The sequence below is a fragment of the Schistocerca americana genome, chromosome X (genome assembly GCF_021461395.2).
Source record: "Schistocerca americana isolate TAMUIC-IGC-003095 chromosome X, iqSchAmer2.1, whole genome shotgun sequence".
Taxonomy (NCBI): Eukaryota; Metazoa; Arthropoda; class Insecta; order Orthoptera; family Acrididae; genus Schistocerca; species Schistocerca americana.
The window spans coordinates 403,805,371-403,819,353 of record NC_060130.1 but is presented as its reverse complement, the minus strand read 5'-3'; the positions used below and the strand labels follow the sequence as shown (position 1 = coordinate 403,819,353).

Below are 13,983 nucleotides of genomic sequence, written 5' to 3'. Positions count from 1 at the left end.
GATTTTTTAAAAATATGTTCACTTTGTAGCGCACAGCTTCCTGAAGAGCTTGATATATAAAACATATACACTGATGTCCAAAATTAAAGTAACAAACGGAAATTTTGCAAGGTTGCGTTTATTTTGCCACAAAATACTACAAAAAAGTGAAAGTAAAGTAGAAACAATGTAAAGATTACAGAACGTAAACAACTGGAACATGCATAACTCTATACAAAAATGTTCTCCGTTTTCTCCAACTTAACGGATTTACACACACATTCCAGCAACTGGTTAACGTACTTACTATGGCATGCGATCACCTCTGGCAGCAATACAATAGAGGCCTGACAACGACGGGGCATGCTGTGAATGATGTCATTAATGTTATGTTGAGGCAATAACGCCCATTCTTCCTACAGAGCTGCTCGGAAATGTTGGATGCTGACGTGATGCAACCCGTCTCCTTAGTGCATCCTAGACATGCCCTATAGGATTCAAATCGGGAAAGCGAGCAGGGCACGACATGTGTGCAATATCTGCTGTTTCCAAGAAAACATCAACCATCCGTGCTCTACGAGGTCGAGCATTATCGTCAATCAATACGAACTCTGGGCCCACAACAAAAAAATGGTTCAAATGGCTCTGAGCACTATGGGACTTAACTGCTGAGGTCATCAGTCCCCTAGAACTTAGAACTACTTAAACATAACTAACCTAAGGACATCACACACATCCATGCCCGAGGCAGGATTCGAACCTGCGACCGTAGCAGTCGCGCGGCTCCGGACTGAGCGCCTAGAACCGCTAGACCACCGCGGCCGGCGGGCCCACAGCACCTGGCAACAATCGCACATGAGGTCCCAAGATCTCGTCACACCTGACAGCAGTTAAACCTTGCCGATTCACCAGTACAATCTCATGAAGAGGTGTTCGGTGGTCAACGTTATCCCCACCCACACTATTAGGGGTCCTCCGCGATACTGGTATCTTCCCACAATGTTTGAGTCCCGAAATCGTGCTCCACGTTCTCTCTAGATGCGAATCCTTCGAGAATCGCTGTACAGACCAAATCGGGATTCATCTGTGAAACGAAGATTGGCCCACTGCTTGACCTTCCAGGTGGCATGTTGACGACTCCACAGTTTGCCACGATGCAACACGTCCAGAGGATGCTGAGAGGTCACATGCCAGTTGCCGTGCTGTACTAAGTCAGTACTGTCGTGCCCTTAGAGCCAAATAACGGTCCTCTTCTTGGGATGTCACACATGGTCGGCCGTGCGCTGGTCTTCAGGATACAGTTTCGGTCTCTGTAAACAGTCGCTAAACCCGAGCAACAACAGAATGATTCACATTAAGCCATCGGGCCACATCAGTTTGCAACTGTTCTGCTTCCAATCTTTCTATTGCCTTCCACCGCAGAGTGTCTGACAGGCGTCTTCTCTATGCCATACTGCATCGTCTGTGACTGTCTACACAGCGATTGTGGATGTGAGACTACCCAGCGAACACCAATCCGTCTGATAGATGTCCTAACGTCATCATTGGCTGGTTGTCCATTGACCGGAATGCCATCTTCCGTGTGGAATACGATTGTACGGACATCTGTTGACAGTTTGTATGATTATATCGTGAGTTAGATACAAAAGGGGGAAACAGCGGTTTGAGCTTTAATTTTGGGTACCAGTGTATGTTTGAGGAAATGTAAGACATGTTATTTGGTCTTAAGTGTGTCAAAGTGCAGTGTCATGCCTCTTCACACACGCCACGTCACTGTATTTCGTTCTGTGGAATTCAAACGTGCATATTTTGTAATGGAAGCCATCAAACCTATATACAGGACAGTGGAAATTAAAATGTCCTGTGGTGTCTCTCCTGCTTCCAGTCGGTCTGTTTGACATCTTTTGTTGCCTTTAAGCTAATAACTTTCACTTTTCTGTGACATAAAATTAAATACTGTATAGGAAACATAAAACCAGTAAAGAAAATAGATAAGCAAGAAAGTACACATTTCTTGAATCCTTAAGTCCCAGCATTTTTTTCTCTCTAATCTTTCTACAGCTTTGCACGATATGCTCTATTTTCTGCGAAAAAATCTATTACCTCATCAAAGTTCGTCAAACGTTTTTCTACATGAAAAATCAAAATGTCGTCTTCTAATACTGGAAAAGCTGTTAATACGAATAGTACCCAATACTGGTGTGGTTTCTCGATTTGATTATGTCTATTTTGTCACTGTCTGCTAGACAAAATGAAATAGGCTTTTCTGATATTGTAGCAACTGTAACACACGCCAAATAAGTGAGACTGTTTTGGCACAAAAGGTCATTTTTATTTACCTCATTTACATTAATAATGTAACAGAATATAATTCACGAAGTACCGATATCAAATTCCTATTGGGACTAATACAAGCAGAAAGTTTTATTTTAATAAATAGTTTCACATTTCATTCATGTGCTCCAGTTTCTCAAGCATGAGATCAAAAAGTAAGAGTAGTACGAAATTTTTATATAAATTTAGAATCATCATACTCTTACATATAATCTGAGTGATTTTTATATAAATTTGGAATCGTCATATTCTTACATATAATCTGAGTGATACCCCTGTTTCTTCTCCTTTGTCGTTCTAACAAAGAATCTTGCCATCACTAATTCTCAAACTGGTTGGTTGGTTTGTGGGATTAAAGGGACCAGACTGCTACGGTCATCGGTCCCTTTTTCCAAGTACTAAAAACACCCACAGAGAATAAAAACGATTAACAGAATAAAGCACAGACGACACAGAACAAGAGAAACTGAGACAAAGACCAGACAAAACGAACTAAAATCACACAGTGTGTGACGGTGGTTGGCCGACCATAGAAATAAAAAAGGAAAAGCCAACCACTTAAAACACATTAAAAAATCAGTTTAAAACCGGAGGCCAAAGGCCAGAATCAACACAAAACAATAAGATAAAACAGAAACACTTAGATTAAATGATAAAAAACCCCTGCCCGAATAAAACGTAAAATTAAGTCAGCCGTAGCAGAGTCATCTGTTAAAAGGGCAGGGAGCGTGTCAGGCAGTGCGAACGACTGCCTGAGCACAACTAAAAGCGGACACTCCAATAAAATATGGACCACAGATAAAACGGAGCCGCAGCGACATAGAGGTGCGTCCTCACGGCGCAATAAGTGGCCGTGCGTAAGCCGAGTGTGCCCAATGCGCAGCCGGCAGAAGACAACAGACTCCTTGCGGGAGACCCGCATGGACGACCGCCACACAGTCGTCGTCGCCTTGATTGGACGGAGTATGTTGGGCGTGGGCAGATTGCGCCATTCAGCGTCCCAAACCGAAAGAACTTCGCGGCGTAAGACTGCCCGCAAATCAGTCTCCGGGAGGCCAATCTCCAGAGATGATTTACTAGTGGCCTCTTTCGCCAGGCGGTCAACATTCTCATTGCCAGGTATCCCAACATGGCCTGGGGTCCACACGAAGACCACAGAGCGGCCGCAACGCGCAAGAGTATGCAGGGACTCCTGGATAGCCAGCACCAGACGGGAACGAGGGAAACACTGGTCGAGAGCTCGTAAACCGCTCAGGGAAACGCTACAGATAACGAAGGACTCACCTGAGCAGGAGCGGATATACTCTAGGGCACGAAAGATGGCGACTAGCTCAGCAGTGTAAACGCTGCAGCTATCCGGCAAGGAACGTTGCTCGGAATGGTCCCCTAGAATTAGCGCATAACCGACTCGACCAGCGACCATCGAGCCGTCAGTGCAAACTATGCCAGAGCCCTGATACGTGGCCAGGATGGAATAAAAGCGGCGGCGGAAGGCCTCTGGAGGTACTGAGTCCTTCGAGCCCTGTGCCAAGTCGAGCCGAAGGCAAGGGCGAGGCACACTCCACGGGGGTGTACGCAGAAGTGCCCGGAAAGGAGGTGGAACAGGGAAAAACCCAAGCCCGGAGAGAAGCTCCTTGACGCGTACGGCGATCGGACAACCCGACCGGGGCCGACGGTCTGGCAGATGGACGACTGACTGCGGGAACAGGACACGGTAATTTGGATGCCCGGGCAAGCTTGGTAGAGCCGTAACAGGGTAGATCGGTCGGCGCCCCAGCGGGTGTGGCTCAAGCATCGCAGAGCATTGAGGTGCCGCCAACACGCCTGTTTGAGCTGCCGGATATGAGGCAGCCAAGTCAACCGGGCATCGAAAACCACCCCCAAAAACCTGTGTAATTCCACCACTGAAAGAAGTTCGCCGGCAAGATAAAGCCGCGGCTCCGGGTGGACAGTACGTCGCCTTCAGAAATGCATAACGCAGGTCTTGGCTGGCGAAAACTGGAACCCATGCGCTACAGCCCAAGACTGCGCCTTGCGGATAGCGCCCTGTAGCTGACGTTCAACAGCTGCAATGCCAGTAGAGCTGTAGTAAAGGCAGAAGTCGTCAGCATACAGGGAAGCGGAGACAGAATTTCCCACGGCCGCAGCGAGCCAGTTAATGACTATTAAAAACAGGCAGACACTTAAAATAGAACCCTGTGGCACACCAGTCTCCTGGACGTGGGAGGAACTATATGAGGCCACGACTTGCACGCGGAAGGTACGATACGACAGAAAATTTCTGATAAAGATCGGCAGAGGGCCCCGAAGACCCCATCCATGAAGCGTAGAAAGGGTGTGATGACGCCATGCCTTATCGTACGCCTTCCGCATGTCGAAAAAGACAGCGACCAGGTGCCGACGGCGGGCAAAGGCAGTACGAATGGCCGACTCCAGGCTCACCAGATTGTCGGTGGCGGAGCGGCCTTTACGGAACCCACGCTGAGACGGAGCCAGAAGGCCCCGAGACTCCAGTACCCAATTCAAGCGCCGGCTCACCATCCTTTCAAGCAACTTGCAAAGAACGTTGGTGAGGCTAATGGGACAGTAGCTGTCCACCTCCAGAGGGCTCTTTCCAGGTTTCAAAACGGGGACGACAACGCTTTCCCGCCATCGCGACGGAAACTCCCCCTCGACCCAAAGACAGTTGTAAAGATCGAGGAGGCGCTGCTTGCAGTCCACTGAAAGGTGTTTCAGCATCTGACAGTGGATGCCATCTGGCCCAGGAGCGGTATCAGGACAAGCGGCTAAGGCACTGCGAAATTCCCACTCACTGAATGGAGCATTGTAAGATTCTGGGTGCGAAACGAAAGGCTCCGACGTTCAATCCGCTCTTTAATGGAGCGGAAGGGCAGCGGGTAATTGGAAGAAGCGGAATTAAGAGCAAAATGCTCTGCCAAGCTGTTGGCAATTTCGTCGGAGTCTGTACAAACTGCTCCATTCAGTGAGAGCGCAGGGACGCTGACAGGGGTCCGATAGCCATAGAGGCGTCGGATCTTGGCCCAGACCTGCGATGGAGAGACATGGAGGCCAATGGTGGACACATACCGCTCCCAGCACTCCTGCTTGCTTTGGCGGATAAGGCGGCGGGCCCGCGCACGCAGCCGTTTGAAGGTGATCAGGTGTTCAATGCAGGGATGTCGCTTGTGACGCTGTAGCGCCCGCCGGCGATCTTTAATCGCTGCAGCGATCTCATGCGACCACCAAGGCACAGTCCGCCGCCGAGGGGACCCAGAGGAACGGGGAATGGCAGATTCGGCGGCAGTAACGATGCCGGTGGTGACCAATTGAACCACCGCATCAATGTCATCATTAGAGAGAGGCTCAATAGCGGCAGTGGAGGAGAACAAGTCCCAGTCAGCCTTATTCATAGCCCATCTGCTAGGGCGCCCAGAAGAGTGACGCTGTGGTAGTGACAGAAAGATCGGAAAGTGGTCACTACCACACAGGTCATCATGCACACTCCACTGGACAGACGGTAAGAGGCTAGGGCTACAGATAGAAAGGTCAATGGCGGAGTATGTGCCATGCGCCACACTGAAGTGTGTGAAGGCACCATCATTTAAAATCGAGAGATCGAGGTGCGACAGTAAATGCAGATGAGTATAGTGTAATATAAACAGCAGCAGAAAATATTATAACGGGAGTACGATTCGTTATAAATAGGAAGGTGGGGCAGAGAATGTGTTACGGTGAACAGTTCAGTGATAGAGTTGTTCTTATCAGAATCGGCAGCAAACTAAACCACCACCGACAACGATAGTTCAGGCATACATGCCGTCGTCGCAAGCTAAAGATAAAGAGATAGAGAAAGTATATGAAGATATTGAAGGGGTAATGCAGTAGGTAAAGGGAGATGAAAATCTAATAGTCATGGGGGACTGAAATGCATTTGTAGGGGAAGAAGCAGGAGAGAAAGTTACAAGAGAATGTGGGCTTGGGACAACAAATGAGAAAAGGGAAAGGCTAATTGAGTTCTGCAATAAATTTCAGCTAGTAACAGCAAATACTCTGTTCGAGAATCAGAAGAGGGGGTGGTATACTTGAGAAAGGCCGCATGATACGGGAAGATTTCAGTTAGATTACATCATTGTCAGACAGAAATTCCTTAATCAGATACAGGATTGTAAGGCGTACCCAGGACCAGATACAGACTCGGCTCACAATATAGTAGTGATGAAGAGTAGGCTGGAGGCCCCTGTTCGCAATGCTCCAAACGTTCTCAAATGCTGGCCAAGGTAGGGTTTGGCAAGCATTAAGACAAGCAGTAGAAACTCTCGCCGTGTGCGGGCGGGCATTATCTTACTGGAACGTAAGGCCAAGGATGGCTTTCCATTAAAGGCTACAAAACGGAGTGTAGAGTATCGTCGACGCTCCGTTGTGCTCTAGGGTGCCGCGGATGGCAACCAAAGGGGCTCTGCTATGAAAAGAAACGCCGCCACAGACCTTCACTCGTGGTGGTTGTGCCATATGGCGGACGACAACGAGGTTGGTACTCCACCGTTTTCCGGTGCGTCTCTAGACACGTCTTCGCTCGTCGTCGGTACTAAATTCGAAGCGGTTCTCACCACTGAAGACAATTCTACCACAGTCGACGAGATGCGCCCGATATCACTGCAAACGTGCTTGTTGGTGTACAGAGGTCAATGGTGGCCGGCGCGAGGGGCGCCGTTCGCTCAGCCCCCTTTCTGTGAGCTGCCTACGAATGGTGGTTGTGGTTACTGAAGCACCAGTAGTACATCCGATTGATGAAAATGATGAATCCAGGGCTCTGAGTGCCTCTCTGACGATTGCTGGAGTGTCACGTTCTTTCGTCTCTCCAGGTCGACCGCTTTCTTTTGGACGCTGTAGCCGGCCGAAGTGGCCGTGCGGTTAAAGGCGCTGCAGTCTGGAACCGCAAGACCGCTACGGTCGCAGGTTCGAATCCTGCCTCGGGCATGGATGTTTGTGATGTCCTTAGGTTAGTTAGGTTTAACTAGTTCTAAGTTCTAGGGGACTAATGACCTCAGCAGTTGAGTCCCATAGTGCTCAGAGCCATTTGAACCATTTTTGGACGCTGTGATCGGCCATGGCTCATCCATTTCCGCCAGCATCGTCGAATAGTGGCAACGCTCCTATTCGAATGTCGTGCGATTCGACGATTACTTCGACTGGCTTTTTTGAGCCCAATCACGTGTCCCCTCTCAAATGCTGATATCTGTGTATATTGTTCACGCGCCTGTCTGCGAGGCATAGTTACTACCCAACTGAGTACACAGAATGAAATTCGCGAAGAGTACGCCCTGCTATCGGATATGTCCCTCACTTACTAACTTAGCTAGCTAGCTGCGCGGTGAAATTGCGCTGTAGCGTCACACATTCATCCATCAGCCGCCAAAGTTTACGATTTTGCATTGTCCGTCGATACCTGTGTGAATATCAGTTCGTTACCAATTTGCGGAACTTCTTCGTGGTGCGTCTTTTTTCCCATAGAATGTACATAAAAGCTCATGGAAACGAATTATTCAGCCACCTGTGGAAGCAGACATTCCTGCAATATGTTGCACTTCGACGTAAGTGAAAAGCTTTGCCAGTTATGCTACAAATGAATAACGTTAGATGACTGCCAGGACGTCTCAATCAGTTAACGTTCGAAGCTCTGCTCTCTCAAAACTGAATTAAAAACTGTGAAATAAATATCATTAATGAAAAGTGGATTTTAGTTATTTTAGTGAACAAGCACTAATAGAGACTCGTTTTACCCGTTCCGTTTGATAAAAGAGAGAGCATCAGAAGTATAATTTGTTTAGTTAAGAATTTCGTTACTTGACACGGGTCTCACGAAGTTTGGAGTGCAAGTAAGTGTGAATTACATTCCTTTAAAGTGGTAGAATTGTTACACGTCGCTACATACTTTTCAAGAACTAATTATTTGACAGAGTAGGAGTGTGAACAATACTGAGATTAGTGCTGCATGTTAAGAGTGACAGAATTAACATTTGCTTTACAGATTGTTACACATCCTACATTTTCTAGGTATGTGTTATTAGTGCTAGGATATGTGTAACGTACCCGAAAATTCACAATATTTAGTTAACTGTTCTGTATGACTTCAGTACTAGCATATTATTTGAGAGATCGAGTTCATATGTAGTTTCGTCCAGCCTTGTTATGTTACTCGTCGGCCGTTGGGGCCGAGCGGTTCTAGGCACTTTAGTCCGGAACCGCGCTACTGCTGCGGTCGCAGGTTCGAATCTTGCCTCGGGTATGGATGTGTGTGCTGTCCTTAGGTTAGTTAGGTTTAAATAGTTCTAAGTCTAGGGGACTGATGACCTCAGATGTTAAGTCCCATAGCGCTCAAAGCCATTTGAACCATTTTGTTATATTACTCGCTGTGTGTGTTACTATGGGAAATTACTGACTATTATTCGTAGACACTGTGGACACCTGTAGTTGCGATGTTTGTTGTAAAAAGGATTCCTAGTGAGAGGTGCTTGCACATTAGCTCATTCTTGGTAGTCTGAATCACGTTGAGGCATAGTAAATGCCGCGCGTGGTAGCCGTGCGGTCTTAGGCGCCTTGTCACGGTACGCAAGGCTCCCCCCGTCGGAGGTGCGAGTCCTCCCTCGGGCGTGTGGTCCTCCCTCGGGTGTGTGTGTGTGTGTGTGTGTGTGTGTGTGTGTGTGTGTGTGTGTGTGTGTGTGTGTGTTTTGTCCTTAGCGTAAGTTAGTTTAAGTTAGGTTAAGCAGTGCGTAAGCCTAGGAACTGATGACCTCAGCAGTTTGGTCCCAATGTCCTAATCACAAATTTCCCATTTCCCGTAGTACATGCTATACACTGCAATAAATGTCATTGGATTTCAAATTTATCTATTATTCGCAATTTTTTTTATTCACAGATGACGTATAAACGTTTCTATTCACGTAAATGAATATATCGAATAAATATTTTTATTTGTTATTCACGCATTACGAATAATAACCGTTTAATCTATATTCGTCATTCGAATAAATTTTGTCCAACTGGCTGCTGTTGTAAAAGTACGGGAAGTATAATAACATATGGCTCTGAGCACTATGGAACTTAACTGCTGAGGTCATCAGTCCCCTAGAACTTAGAACTACTTAAACCTAACTAACCTAAGGACATCACACACATCCATGCCCGAGGCAGGTTTCGAACCTGCGACCGTAGCGGTCCCGCGGTTCCAGACTGACGCGCCTAGAACCGCACGGCCACAACAGCCGGCGAAGTATAATAACAGAATAGCAGTCTGTCGATTATATCATCATTCGTGACTCAGCAGTTGTTCGACTGGAGAAGGAAACTCAAATGAAGCATCGTCACATTCTCCATATTTGATTAAGGGAAACCACATAAACTAGAGATACGTTAAAAAATGTCATTTTGTCAGGTTTCCAGCCAGATGAGTTCGTGGAAACGGTTTAACTTTTCGATGAGTGTCACTGCCATCTTCTTGTGACGTAGACTTTGTCCCACAGTGATGAAAGGGACATTTATCAAAACAGGGTCCACCACCACCACCACCACCACCTCCACCACAAGTTGTGTGGACGATGACATTTTGCCACGCGGGTTGCCATTGGATGGATTAACCTACACCTTTTCTTTGCTCTCATTACTGCAAAGTTTCGTCAGTGAAGCTACTTTCAAATGACTGCATAATATGACCCGTCAAAACGGTTCAGACCACACAGAGAACAGTACATCTTCACGTTCACGTTGACCGTAAGATGTCGCTGCTCAGACTCCACTAGATTGTTCACTCCAAACTTCTACGCTACGCAGCATTCGTTTAATTTATGCTTAGTGCCATGTCTTTGATTGTAAAGTCTCGCCAACACCCTGCGTTTCTGCCATTGTACGAATGAACGTGCGCTTGGCCTCTAACGCAATAATTTCCATTTGCATGGGTTGTATCACACAATTATTCGAAAATGGTATCACTGCCGAAACTGCGCGATTACAAACGAAAAATAAAGGAAAATTTTAGTCCAAGGAGGTTATGAAAATGTTAACACTGAGACTTCCGGAAATGCCGCGCCATTTTGAAAACCTCGGGAGCCTAGAAATCGGAGAACTTAATATTACAGGTTGACAAAACAAGTTACACACAGTGACACGACAGAGGGCAGGTGTTGAGTGAAGACTAGGAAAGGCTGGAGGAGGCAGCCTCAAGTGGCAGCGCGGACTAATGCGGCGGCAAACAGCGCCTCCATTAGCTCCGGCTTCGTGCACACACCACCACACGACCACCAAATCGCCATAATCTGCGCTTTTGTAACACACTCAGAACAAGAAACCTGCTGATGTGCGCCACTCTTTATTTGAAATAAACATTTTTGTTTTATTTCATTTATAATTACCTAATATCGCCTCTTCGAGCACTATTTAAAATGCAAAATAGTCTCGTGCAGGAAAATGACTTCTTACAGTACTGTATGTGTGGACCAAAGCAAAAAACACTATTTATACAATTTATTTATTAACGTCATCTGTTTCAGCGATTAACAGTAATACCCACTTTACCGCTACAATATAAGAAATGCACAAAAACACATGAAAGAAAGAGTCCCAAAAAATGGGGCTGCGCAATAACGTCCAAGCGCTGGTTACTCAAGCAGAGTTCCAGGTCAGCAAGAGCCGTGGTAAGACGACAGAAATGCAACATTCGCATACCTGTGGGAGAAAACTGGTAGCCATGGGAACGAGTCCAAGCAGAGGCCCTTCGGTGGCGCCTTGTAGCTAACTGGAGATCAGACGAGGCAACAGTTTAAGGGAGATATCGAACTCAAACGTCGTCGACAAACAGTGTGGCGTTAACCACTGGTCGGACAGGGGTTCCTAACCCACTGTCAGTGACCCGGGTCCCTGAGGTACGCCGTTCTCGCCGGCCGGTGTGGCCGAGCTGTTCTAGGCGCTTCAGTCTGGAACTATGCGACCGTTACGGTCGCAGGTTCGAATCCTGCCTCGGGCATGGATGTATGTGATGTCCTTAGGTTAGTTAGGTTTAAGTAGTTCTAAGTTCTAGGGGATTGATGGCCTCAGATGTTAAGTCCCATAGTGCTCAGAGCCACTTGAGCCATTTTTACGCCGTTCTCTTACACAAATAGGGAGCGGAACAACGCACCTTACCTAACCGTAAACCGTCGGAGGAATAAAAAATGACGATTTAAAATCGGTAGGAAGTCGCGAAAGAACCAGTTCTGGAGGAAAAGTGAAATGTGACGGCGCCAAGCGCTGTCGCTTATCTTATGTAGATAAAGCAGAATGCAATGAAACGTTGGCGTTTAGCATAAGGCTGTGGGATCGTTGTTACTAATCTAACCAGATATTCACTTCTGGATCGCCTGCTCTGCAAACCACATTGATAGGTGATTTTGTTGTTTGTTTGGGGGAAGAGACCAAACAGCGAGGTTATCGGTCTCATAGGATTAGAAAAGGACGGGGGAAGGAAGTCGGCCGTGCCCTTTCAAAGGAACCATCCCGGCATTGGCCTGGAGCGATTTAGGGAAATCACGGAAAACCTAAATCAGGATGGCCGGACGCGGGATTGAACCGTCGTCCTTCCGAATGCGAGTCCAGTGTGCTAACCACTGCGCCACCTCGCTCGGTTTTGATAGGTGAACAAAACGGCTCTTGATTCGAGAATCCAGCACAATCGTCGGCTACCACCCTTTTAAACAGTTTGCAGAGAACATTGGTGTAGTTATTCGGTCGTTAACTGTCTATGATGCTGAGTTTTGCCTGACTTAAGGATTGGGATGATGACACAATTTCTCCATTGCGAAGGGGAAACACCTTATAGCCAAATGTGCATCAAGACCTTGAGTAGATGGAATCTGAGAGTCGCGTTCAGATGTTGGAACAACTGATTATTAATCGAATCATGGTCCGGGTACATACTGTGTGACGAGTCAATTGCCTGAAACAGTTTCTAGTTAGTGGAAGTTCATTATCCAGGGCGATTCAAAATTCCTATTACAGACTTCTAGTGGTTGTAGAGGGAACTTAGTAGATGAAGTTTTGATCAAGAGCCCATGTTCGAAAATGTACCACTTGGATGCAGAATCAGTTTCAGGATCGGACCATTTTCTGATCTCCCGTTTCACGGAACGAACACAGTCGAGAGCGCAGCGTGTACATGGAGCACCACAGCCAACTCTCCTAGCTTCGAACGCACCAATTTCTTGCAGACGTTGTTGTTACTGGACGAATGATTTATGTGATGTCATAATTACAACAGGGACTGACGACGCCGCCCTCTTCTCAGATTGTGTGTGTACCGTGAAATGGGAGATTTGAAACTGATCCGATCTTCAAAATTATTTTACATCCAAACTACATTTCCGGATATGGGGTCCTCATTAAACTTCATCTACTAAGTCCTCTCTACAACCCCTAGAAGCCTGTAATATGGACTTTGAATCACCCTGTATGATTCAGGGGCACAGGTGTTAAAGAATAGGGGCATGTCAGTAGGAGGACAGGTGAACAATGGGCGACGCACCATGTACAGTGAACGCTACTTCCAAAATACCTTTCCAGAATCGAGGAAAGTTGTAGGATTTCAGAAGCCTGAAAGTATGTTATCAATACAGGCTTGTGGTAAGATATGCAGCAGCTGATAGGTAGTAGGACAGCAATACTGATTTCGGATGATCCTGACATTGAGCCTCAGGTTACGCTGATAAGGGCATCTGGTGTCAGGTTACTCACTTGGGCTCCTTGGTGCCTCCACACTCCCTCTCTTCCCTGGGGAACCACTGGGAATTTACCTAACTCACCCCCCACCCCCCCAAGCCTTAGGCTCACAATGGTTCTGAGCACTATGGGACTTAACTTCTGAGGTCATCAGTCCCCTAGAACTCAGAACTACTTAAACCTAACTAACCTAAGGACATTACACACATCCATGCCCGAGGCAGGATTCGAACCTGCGACGGTAGCGGTCGCGCGGTTCCAGACTGTAGCGCCTAGAACCGTAAGGCCACTCCGGCCGGCTCAAGCCTTGGGAAACTGGGCAAGTTATTTTCAAAGTCATGACATAATTCTTTAGTGGTCGCATGAAATAAAATTGGCGGGAAACCCCTTCTCTAGTCCTGGACCAATGAGGATCATGCATCAACGGGACAATTGGATGGGAAGGATTCACTCTGGAGCTGTGCAGCTCAAGGAGAGGTTGTAGGCTGTCTATTTGTTAATAACAAATTACGTTAACTCATGTCACTTGAGGTCTACTTCTTAGTAACAGTTTGATATCACGTAATTCGAGGCACCAGCAGAGGCCACATCCTGGCTGATGTGTAAGTAGCGCCATTCTTCCTCAATTTTACGTATTTTTTACCCATTTTCGTATTTTCCACAATTTTACGTTCTATCCACATTTTTCGTATTTTATTCAATTATGAGAGCTCCATCCGTGATGGAAACTCAATGGACCAATAAGAATCGTGATCCTCTCCTCTCCTTATCATCCCGTATAACTAGCTCTAGTATTTATATCTTGCCATTTGAGGTCTGTGTATCGCGGGGAGAGGTTAAGGTTTGTTGTATCAACAATAATTCTATAGTGAAAGGGTTTAGAAATAATAACAATGATATAACAAGTTAACTTTATGATTTATTATT

General features: G+C 46.6%; 1 protein-coding gene across 1 annotated transcript in view; it reads right to left on the bottom strand.

Annotated features, from left to right (window-relative positions):
- LOC124556050 (liprin-alpha-1) overlaps nucleotides 1–13,983 on the bottom strand; it is a 406,425-nt gene that overhangs the window by 222,381 nt on the left and 170,061 nt on the right. The window lies entirely within an intron of this gene.